The sequence below is a fragment of the Bison bison genome, unplaced genomic scaffold (assembly GCF_000754665.1).
Source record: "Bison bison bison isolate TAMUID 2011002044 unplaced genomic scaffold, Bison_UMD1.0 scf7180017864516, whole genome shotgun sequence".
Lineage (NCBI taxonomy): Eukaryota > Metazoa > Chordata > Mammalia > Artiodactyla > Bovidae > Bison > Bison bison.
The window spans coordinates 1153220-1164253 of NW_011495069.1; the positions used below are offsets into that span (position 1 = coordinate 1153220).

At 53.5% G+C, this 11034-nt stretch overlaps 1 protein-coding gene across 1 annotated transcript in view; it reads left to right on the forward strand.

Annotated features, from left to right (window-relative positions):
- IGSF21 (immunoglobin superfamily, member 21) overlaps positions 1-11034 on the forward strand; it is a 155630-nt gene that overhangs the window by 97445 nt on the left and 47151 nt on the right. The gene's annotated exons all lie outside the window — the stretch shown is intronic.

Here is an 11034-nt window from a genome sequence, read left to right on the forward strand (position 1 = left end):
ACGTTGACCCCCACCTTCCATCAACCGGGCGTCAACAAGGCCAGAGCAGCAGGGACCAGTGATTCTAAGTGTCATCATCCTGCATCCCGGTTACTAATTCCTGGGCATCCCAGGCTAGGATCCCTCCATCTAGAAGTTTCCTTGGGAATTCACCTTTGGAAGATTAAATTTGGTTTCCCACGGGCTTTTTCCCACCTTGGAAACAGGTCAGTTCCCATTGGCCTACTGAGAAATGCCAGCTGCCCTCTCTGGAGCACCCCTCTGGGCAGGAATGAGGGAGCTTCCAGAGTGATCTTGTTCCAGCCTCAGAACAAAAGGCTCGCTATGGCGGTGATGCAGAAGCCAAGGACCTGCGAGGCAGGCAGGGGACCGGCCTGAGGACACGCAGCCCGCGGGGGACGAGCTGTGTTTGGATAAGCATCCCGCCGCCCCTGCACCTTCCTGTCCAGCGCACAGGGTCCCTTCTGGGTGAAATGCTAGAACCGAGCAGGGTGTGGCTCAGGGGTGAGCCAGCGGGAGGCAAGCGGAGTCCCTGGGAAAGTCTGCGGAGGGGCAGGGTGGGGTCTCGCGGGTCCTCACCCTCAGCATCGCGAGGGGCTGTCCCTCAGCAGCACTTGGACCCTAATTAATGCTCACAGGAAGGAATTGCTCATCCACAAATCTGGGCCAGGAGCAGGGCCCAAGGTGGGTCTGAGGTCCCTGGATGGGTGGAGGGTGGAGACCAAGGCAGGAAGGGTTGGGAAGGGCGCTTGCCTGTTCTGGAACTTCTCCCCTGGCCCCTCCTCTATCTTCCCTCTCCAACCGCTGGGCCTGCGTTTGATCAGAAGCCACAGAGAGTTTCATCCCCACTGAGAGGTTTTATGACGGAAACCATTTTCAGGTTGGAAAGAGGGATGGAAACCGCGCTAATGGCTTTTTAAAGGTTTGGCGGGGGGAAGAGTTTAGGCAGTTTCTGGAAAGAAGGAGAAAACACACAAAGAAAAAGGGAATAAAGCTCTCAGCGCTGAGGGAGGGGCTTCTGGGGTTTCCTGCCCAGAGGTCCCTCTCCCTCCTCTCCCCCGGTCCCCCTGTTCACCTCTGCCTGGGGCTGCTCAGGTGTCCCCAGGTGAGCCCACCGCTTTCAGACTGGCCAGACCCTCGACTGGCTCCTCGGCCCGAGCGGCAGTCTGGAAGCCGGGTCCCCAGCTGTGGGCTTGCAGCCCCTTCGAGCAGTTCTGACGCGTCCTTCTCCGACCTGGCTCAGGGGTGAAGTTGGGCCCGCGCTCTCCAGCTCTGCGTTGTAGAATAGCACCAGAGTTTTCTGTCTCTCTGAGACCCTGACTCACAGAGCCTCCAGCTTGTGGTGATCACAGCAGTAGTTCAGTGAAAACCCATTCTGTTCCCCCACCCCCACCCTGTGGGGGCTCCGTGAGCCCATCACCGACCTCAGACAGCCCTGCAGGGGCCGTCTGGGTCTGTTTCCCAGGGCCCTGTCTGGGTCAGCTGGCACCGGGCGCCCGCCCTCTCCAGCCGCGACCTGCTGCTCGCTGCTCTCTGGACCGAGTCAAGCCACTCTCTGCAGTGAGCTCATTTGTTACAAGGAAGGTGGCCGACATCCTGATTCCCTGAAGCTGAAGGGTTCCTGGAACATGGGATCTTCAGTGCTAAAACTGAAAAGTCTTAGACAAACCAGAACTTGCTAGCTGGTTAGGACCGAGGCTGGGAACTTCCATACGGTCCAGGGGCTGAGACTCCGTGCTCCCAACGCAGAGGGCCCAGGTTCAACCCCTGGTCAGGGAACGAGCTCCCACGCGCCACAACTAAAGGTTCCGTGTGCTGCTGTGAAGACAGAGGATCCCGTGTGCTTCATCTAAGACCCAGGGCAGCCAAATAAATTAATATTTAAAAAATAGACCAGGCTGGACCAGGAGATCTGGTACTAAGGAGGAAAACTCCCAGGCTCATCCACGTTCAACCTGTCCCCATAGGACAGATCCATTCACTGGGGGGAAAGCTCTGTCCTCCACCAGCCTCTCTGCCTGGCACACTCCCCATGGCTGCACACCCGTCCTGGGGAATGTCTCCCCAGTCTGCTCCTGGAAAGGGCTTACCGGAGGAGAAGATCCAGGATTTGGTCCAAAGGAGGAGAAGGAATGTTTCTGACTCCTCGGGTCACAGGCAGCTTCCCCAAGAGTGCAGTAACCAAGGGAGACTCAGGTCTTAACATTTTGGGTGACTTTAGCCAAGTTCACGCCAAATGGGATGAGACCCTTTGCCCTGGACCCAAATCTAGGCTCTGGGTCCCACCTTCTCGGCTGACCTTGAGGGTAGACTCACCTCCAGGAGGCAGACTGAGATTCAGCGTCAGGTCAGTGTAAAATGAGAGTGTTGGAGGCCACCTGGCCAGCTTCGTGGCAGCCTCTGGTGGTTTCAAGGACCCGTGCAGAGCTGCAAAATCCATCCATCTCAAGCAGATTCCATTCAACCATACCGTCGGTGCCTTCCAGGCTCCAGGTTCTGTCGGTTTGGTGGAGCCAATGAAGGGGGCCTCCCCAGTGTGTCTAGTGGGAGAGGGCAAGTTTAAACAGATGGATGGATGCAAGGCAGAGGGAGGAGGGCTGAGGACCTGAGACCTACCTGGAGCTCTTTAGAAACTCCTAAGGCCCGGCCCAGAAACCTACTCGAATCTTCATTTGAACCATATCCCCAGGGGATTCTCCAGCACATTCAGATTGGAGCCCAGTACCCCAGGACCTTCTCAGGGTCTCCTGTAGAGGATCCCATCCCAAGATAAGACCTAGATGTAGATACACCCTTTCTTTCCTGTCCACAGCTGCTTTCTCAGACCTGCCAGTTGCAACAAATGCTACCCCCAGCAGCCAGTCCGTTTCTGACTGCGTGGGGAGGTGTGTGTGTGTGTGTGGTGGGGTGGTGATTGCAGCCATCCAAGCCCCATGGAGGGAAAGTTAGACGTGATGAGGGCGGCTGGGTGGTGGGGCTGGGGAAGCAGCTGGGGCCGGCACAGCAGGTACATCCTGGGGCCACTGGACCGAACCAACAGATCTGGGCTGTCCGTAGGCTCCCACCCAGGCTCCGTAAACTGCACAGGTGTGCGGGAGGGTCACGTGCCTCGACCCGCACCCCACCCTTTATCGGAGAGCGGTGTCTCGTTAGCAAACAGCCCAGCAGCACCCAAGGCTGCCAGGCCTCGTGGCCGATTCTATTAGCTCTGCCTCAGAGCCCTGCAGAGATGAACGGCATGCTGCAATTGTGCCTCTAGGGTCACAGGGCAGTGACATTTAAACCTGGGGAGGAAGCAGGTGTTGGAAGGAGGGAGAAGCAAGGTCTGGGCCTCAGGGAGTGTGCAGCCAATCGGGAAGCATGGCAGGCGCAGGAACAGTAAAACTTCATTCCTTTCTACTTGAGATCTTTCCAGCAAGCATCATGGACAGCTGGGCAGGCACCCGGCTAATAGCATTGCGGGGGGTGTGTTTAACCTACTTGTGAGAACGAACTATTTCCAGGCTCCTTAGAAGCTCCGTTTCTATGCAAACAATGGTTATACAAATGAAAGGCTCTCTCATCTCTTCATTAAAGCAGAGCCTCAAAGGACCAATCGCTACCTGAATCTTTTCCATTAGCCTGGAACGAGGTACTGTCTACATAAACGAAAACCCCTGTGTGACAGAATGCTTTTGAAGCAGGGTAGACTATCAAAGTTCGGTTCTTACAAGTCTTATTCCGCTGCTGAATTTTGGCAAGAGATGTGAGGCCACATGCCCCTTTCTTCCCTCCACCCCACCCTCCCCTCCTCCTCTCTGGGTTCAGGGCCTGATCAAGGAGGGTCCCACGGTCAGACTGGGTTTGGACCCGATCCTCCAGTGGCTAGAAGCCATGGGGAGGTTTTAAATCGAGAGAGCCAGAGCCTCACTGTGATAAGGCCACTCTGGCAGCAGGGAGGGGACTCGGGCAGGGTGATGGCAAGAATGAGGTTGGAAGTGGAGCGGGTCCAGGCAGAGCAGAATCCGCAGGGTGGAGGGAGGGCGCTGACCGCGGGTCACCTGTCCTGCCAGCGCCCGTCCCCTGAAAGAAGACGGGAAGGAAAGGGAAATGTCACCCACATTGTCCTCATAGGGAAGTCCTGCAGCCTCCCCCTCCTTCCCTGGCCTTTTTATCCATGCGGCCACACCATGCCAATAGGACTTGCTATTTTGGCTTAGAGCAGCATCTTAAAAGTAGAAATAAGGTAATGTGCAAGGAGCTGCTTCTAAAGGAAGCACCCCAGGTAGAGTGTGCAGAGCCAGAAGGCCATAAAAAGCCCAGAGGTCCTCATACCACCTCTGTGTGAATGCAGGCAGGCTGTGCCCTCACGTTAAAACGCGCCCAGCGGCGCCTCCCTGGTGAGAGCCCGGGACAGGTGAGAGCGTGCTCTCACAGAGGCCTGTCCATGGAGGCTCACAGCAGCTGTATTTGTTGTGGCCAGAGAGCGGCCCAAGCATGCATCAGCAGGTCAGCGGATAGATCGGAGGGGGTGTTCCTGCCACGGAGGCTGCTCAGCCTTAAAAAGGGACAGACTAGTGATAAAGGCAGCATGCAGGAATCTCAATAATGACGAGAAAAAGAGACCCAACAGAAAACAGTGCACGCTCTACGGTTCCATTTATACGAATCCCTGGAGAGCGTGAGCCTGGCGCACAGTGGCAGATAGTGGACAGGTGGTCGCCTGGGGTCAGGGGCAGAGCAGGGGCACGAGGAAGCTTTGGGGCGATACGTTTCCTATCTTGACTGTGGCGACGGCTTCAGCGGTGGGTATACATGGTGTGGTGTGCGTGCTCAGTCACTCAGTCGTGTCCAACTCTTTGAGACCCCATGGACTGTAGCCCACCAAACTCCTCTGTCCATGGGATTCTCCAGGCAAGAACACTGCAGTGGGTTGCCATTTCCTTCTCCAGGGGATCTTCCCGACCCAGGGGACCGAACCTGGTCTCCTACACTGCAGGCAGATTCTTGACCATCTGAACCACCAGGGATATTCAATGCTTTATTGTAAGATAGACTTTGTGTTGGATGGTTTTGACCAATGATAGGCTAATGGTAGTGTCCTGAGCACATTTAAGACAAGGCTAAGCTTGAGATCCAGTAGGTTAGGTGTACTAAATGCATTTTTAGCTTGATCTTTCCAACTTTTAATGGGTTGATCAGGATGTGACCTCATTGTAAGTCGAGGAAGATCTCTGTTGCTCTGTCTCCTTCCATGCTATGCACTCCACACTGCAAACACAGAAGATGCTTAAGAGTTTATTTCAAAATTTTAATCCATTAATGGCGTAGGGAAAATCTGACAAGCACCAGGCTCTTCTCTAAGTGCATATGCATTTCATTAATTTAGGTTTCAGGTCTCAGCAAAAGTCACTTACTGGGTCATCTGATTCACCAACAATACGGGAAGAGTAGCTCTAAATTCTGCAGCCTGCTTCCTCCCAGCCCCGCCCTCTGCTCCCAAGTCCATGATCTCCAGTCTGGGAGAATCTAGAACTCTTCCCAGTGGAGAGACAACGTCAGGAAAGGAAGGATGATCGGAAGTTGTAAAGTCACTGAGTGTAGAGAATGTGACTACAAAGGGCTCTGCAATTAAGGGGCCACCGCAAGGTGGGAGAAGGGAATTTAGGAAAATAAAAGACCATCCCATTTCTCCTGGCAGGGAGGAAGCAGATGGCTCTTATTACCTGGAAAGGTAATGAGGCTCAGAACAGAAAATACGCTGAAGAGCAGCGGAGGCAAATTCCAGTCTCTAGGAGCTCAAATTAATTTACTGGGGAAGGAAGATCCGAGAAGCAGTGTGGGGTTGGGACTGGAGCATCCAAAGACCTCTCCTGGGTCTTGGCATCCATCAGACTTGGTTCTGGATCACAGCGCCCACCTGCTCCCTCTGTGACCTCACAGCCCCTCTTCTCTGGATGCCTGTTTCCACATCTGTACAATGGAGATAGTATTATTGCTATATAATACATACCAGAGCTGGTTTTAGACACTGCATTATAATCGGGTGGTGTCAAGGATCCAAGGAGATATGGTATCACAATGCCACTCATTGTAAATCTCTGTAAACATCAGCTCCTCCCAAAGGCTACAATGTCATAAGGCAGGTATTGTAACACTCATTTATGAGCTGGAGAAACCAGAGCTCAAAGAAGCCAAAGAACTTTATCCAACCTCATGCAGCTAGGCAGGTGCAGAGCCCAGACCAGAACCAAGGTGCCCAGCTCCTGGCTCTGGTAGCTTCTGCCACCCTCATTCATACAGAGGATATTCCCAGAGAACCTACCACGTGGCCAGGCTCACCTCTAAGGAGCTTATCTGTTTCCCTGGGAAGGAAGACAAATGGGTACCAATGTAGCAAGATATGGATAGGGTCGGTGCTCCAGACAGACACAAGCCTGGGGAGGTGGAGAGGGACTCTGTCTGCACTGGGTGTGGGCAGTCAGGGCAGCCTGCCTGGCAGAGGCAGCACCTGAATGTGAAGCCTAAGGGCCACTAGTTACCTAGTGATTCTGGTCCATTGGACTCTCAAGCCACATCAGCTCTGAGTTAAGCCCTTGAATTATCCCACATAATCTTCTCAACTGTCTGACGGAGAGGGGTCATGAATGGGGAAAGCAAGACTCGACTGCCAGGCTTTGAAAGAGGGCTAGAGGCTTGTCGTGGGAACAAGAAAGGAAGAGTGGCCCAAGCCAAGGGAATAGGCTGGACAAAGAATCGCAGATGCAGGAAAACGTCCTTGGCATCTCTGTGTGCACCTGCGCAGGCCCCGAGCCCTAAGCTCAGCGCGGGGCACAGTGCACAGCAGGTGTGAATACGTATGCTCAACAGGGATTGCCTACGGCCCTGGCCCTGGCCCTACGGGACCCCCAGTAACCAGGCTGTGCCCGGCCTCGCCTGAGCCACGGGGGCTGTGGGGACAGCCAGTGGGGCCCTGGCTGTCTCTGTGCCCAGCTTTTCAAACACAGAGTTACTCGCCCTTCAGAACCACTGTCAGTGTTAGTAAACTCCAGCTGCTAAAGTGTATTACACTGAACTAGCCAGAAACCTTTGCCGTTATTAATGGTTTATTGATTGCAGCCCATGGCTGATGAGAGTAGGTCTCCTCACCCCCAGGCCCCTCGGGGCCCTGCTATCTGCAGAAGGCCTTCTAGCCGGCATGCAGATCAATGCCACTCAAATCTGGAGAAAAAGGGGGTCTCCCAGCCACTTAATCCACTTTAGAACGATAACAGTGAAGGCACAGGCTCAGATGAGGCGCTGAGAAGAGGCGGATTGGTCCAGATCAAAGCTGAGTGGGAGCTGCTGAATCTGCAGACAGGAACGAGCATCTGCCTTTGTGTGGGGGAGGGGACGGGGGTACGGCATGGTTTGCAGCAGAGAGAGACTCACACCACGGCTTTCTGGAAGGTCTCGCCGTCCACTCATTTTGCAACTCTTGTCTGAGTACCTACCACGATGACAAGCATGGGGCAGGGCCTGGGACACACTGGCAAGCCAGCTAGTCGCAGACCTGGCCTTCATGGATTCTTACTGTGTGTGGTGGGGGAGGAGGATGCCTGTGAGTCACTAATGTAAGCCATTAAGTTACAATGTAGACAAGGACTGCTAAGGAGAAACCTCCAGAGACATGCTGTAAGAGTTAGCTATTGCTACATAACAAGCAGCCCCAAATCCTGATGGTTTAAAGCACCAGCCATGTACTCTTGCTCAGGAGGCTAAGGGTTGGCCAGCTTTATTCCCGAGCGTGGCCTTGCCTGGACCAACTGAGGAAGTGGGACCTCCCTCCGCTTACTCTCAGCCTCCATCAGAGGCTTGTCCTCAGGACAGAGGCAGAGGATGGAGAGAGAGGGGTAGGTGGGGAGGGAGAGACAGAGATCATTCTTTCGAAACTTAAACTTGGAATTTGCACACCATCACTTTCACCACCATTAGCTGAAGCAAGTCATAAGGCCAAGAATGGGGAAATAGATTCCTCTTCTAGGTAGGAGGACTTCCCTGGTGGCTCAGGTCAAGTAAAGAATCTGTTTGCAATGTGGGAGACCTGGGTTCAATCCCTGGGTTGGGAAAATCCCCTGGAGGAGGGCATGGCAACCCACTCCAGTATTCTTGCCTGGAGAATCCCATGGACAGAGGAGCCCGGTGGGCTTCAGTGAAGAAGACTCCACTTCTAGGTGGGAAGAGCTATGAAGGCATTTTGCAAGATACAGGGAGGCTGTTAATCCAGGTTATCACAGGAATCAGTCCTCCACGGCCACCTAGTCCAGGGGGCCACTCTCTAAGTAACTGTGTGACTTGGAGGTTGTGGCCAGAGGAAGAAGATGCACCATTGGCGGGAAAACAGACTGTGCAAGCAAAAGTACTAACTCAGAAAAGAAACCTGGCTCGACACACCGTGAGTGTCACCGATAATGGATCCTGCGTGGGCTTTGAAACGGAAAAGAGACATTAGTGGGAAAACTGGTGCAATTTGGGTAGAGTCTGGAGTTGAATAAATAATGATGCATTAATGCTGGTTCTTAGTCTGACAACTGTACTATGATCGTGTAGGAGTTAACAAAGGGGGACACGTGAGGGGTGTTAGGGAACTCTGTTCTCTGGGCAACTTTTCTGTAAATCTAAAATATTCCAAAATCAAAAGTTTGTTTTTAAAAAGGAGCTTGGCACCTGGGAGGGATGGAAGCAACAGCACTGTCCCTGGAGGAAGGAGGGCTGAGGCGTGGTGGGAACCAACTGTGCTGAGGCTTGCTGGCCCAGATAAGAGTCCTGGTCTTCACCTGAGGGGCAGAAAGAAACCTTGGGAGGGCTTTAGGTAGGGCACCACCATGAATCCCATTTGCATTTGAAAAGATCTGGGTTCTACCTGGAGAAGGATCAAGAAGGAGGTTAGCATGGCAGAGAAGCTGGTTAACTGTTCCTCCTGTATTTCAGGTGAGACAGAGGTTGACTCTGCAGATACAGGGAAGAGGATGCTTTAGGACACGTCTAGGAGGTAGGACCACCTGACCTGCCTCCCGAGAAGCCTGTGTGCAGGTCAGGAAGCAACAGTCAGAACTGGACATGGACCAACAGACTGGTTCCAAATAGGAAAAGGAGTACGTCAAGGCTGTATGTTGTCACCCTGCTTATTTAACTTCTATGCAGAGTACATCATGAGAAACGCTGGGCTGGAAGAAGCGCAAGCAGGGATCAAGATTGCCAGGAGAAATATCAATAACCTCAGATATGCAGATGACACCACCGTTATGGCAGAAAGTGAAGAGGAACTCAAAAGCCTCTTGATGAAAGTGAAAGAGTAGAGTGAAAAAATTGGCTTAAAGCTCAACATTCAGAAAACTAAGATCGTGGCATCTGGTCCCATCACTTCATGGGAAATAGATGGGGAAACAGTGGAAACAGTGTCAGACTTTAATTTTCTAGGCTCCAAAATCACTGCAGATGGTGACTGCAGCCATGAAATTAAAAGATGCTTACTCCTTGGAAGGAAAGTTATGAGCAACCTAGATAGCATATTAAAAAGCAGAGACATTACTTTGCCAACAAAGGTCTGTCTAGTCAAGGCTATGGTTTTTCCTGTGGTCATGTATGGATGTGAGAGTTGGACTGTGAAGAAAGCTGAGCACCGAGGAATTGATGGTTTTGAACTGTGGTGCTGGAGAAGACTCTTGAGAGTCCCTTGGACTGCAAGGAGATCCAACCAGTCCATTCTGAAGGAGATCAGCCCTGGGATTTCTTTGGAAGGAATGATGCTAAAGCTGAAACTCCAATACTTTGGCCACTTCATGTGAAGAGTTACTCATTGGAAAAGACTCTGATGCTGGGAGGGATTGGGGGCAGGAGGAGAAGGGGACGACAGAGGATGAGATGGCTGGATGGCATCACCGACTCGATGGACGTGAGTCTGAGTGAACTCCGGGAGTTGGTGATGGACAGGGAGGCCTGGTGTGCTGCGATTCATGGGGTCGTAAAGAGTCGGACACAACTGAGCGACTGAACTGAACGGAACTGAAGAGGTAGAACATTCAGGACTTGGTCACTGACAGTGTTTAGGGGAGCAGAGAAACAGGAGATACCAAGGATGGCACCTGGAGTATCACTTGGATCCCTGGTGGAAGGCAGGACCCCTCGCAGAGCTAGGGGACTCGGCAGAAGGAGCATCCAAGGAATAGTCCCAGGCAAGCAGCTGCCCAGGCAGACGTCCCCAGCGCGGTCGGCTTTACGACCTGCGTGTGTCACCTGAACACAAGCGCCGTGGCTGCCCAAACACGCCGCCCGTGTCCCTGCCTCAGCAATGCGCCTGCTGCACAGCCCACCTATGGGCCGTTGCCCGTGCGCTTCCACCCATGTGTCAGCCGGGTCCTTATTATTTTCTTACACCGCTTGGGTAGCTGCCAGCTCCATGTGCCCCGAAGCCTGCGTCTTCACAGAGATGTCACCTGCGCAGCGTCACCTACGCCTCAAGTGGCCTCTGTAACAGGCACTGTAAGCGTCACCTGAACACACCACTCTGGGGGTCTGCCACTGCCAGCCCTGCCCGGCAGAGAGGCGCTTTATTTTTTTCCAGGCTAGCTGAGTTACCAACAAAGAAAACAGTTCCCGGAGGAAAACAGTCCCCCGCTGTTTCTGCTGTCACCATGCTCTTTTCCTTCGAGACAGGAGACAGCATCTTCCCCACCAAGCTTCCCTGATGAAAAGCTCCCCATCCTTGAAGTCCTTTCGTGACAAGTCGGTAGACCAGGTTTCAGCCTCCGTGTATTCTGTGGAAATGCAGATGTTTGCTTATGCTAACGTGAGCTGGGCGGTGGGCAGCAAGGAGCCATGGTTAGATGGGTTGGCTTTCTTCCTGAGACCCCTGGATGGGGAGAGGCTGGGAGCCCAGGGGTGTGTGTGTGTGTGTGCGTGTGGGGGGGGCACGGAGGTGTGGGTGGGGGACCGTGAGTCACAGGCCAAGGGGCTGGAAGACAAAGGTGGGGGTGGGGACAGCTGAAGAGAGAGGGGAAAGGCGTGGCCTCGGAA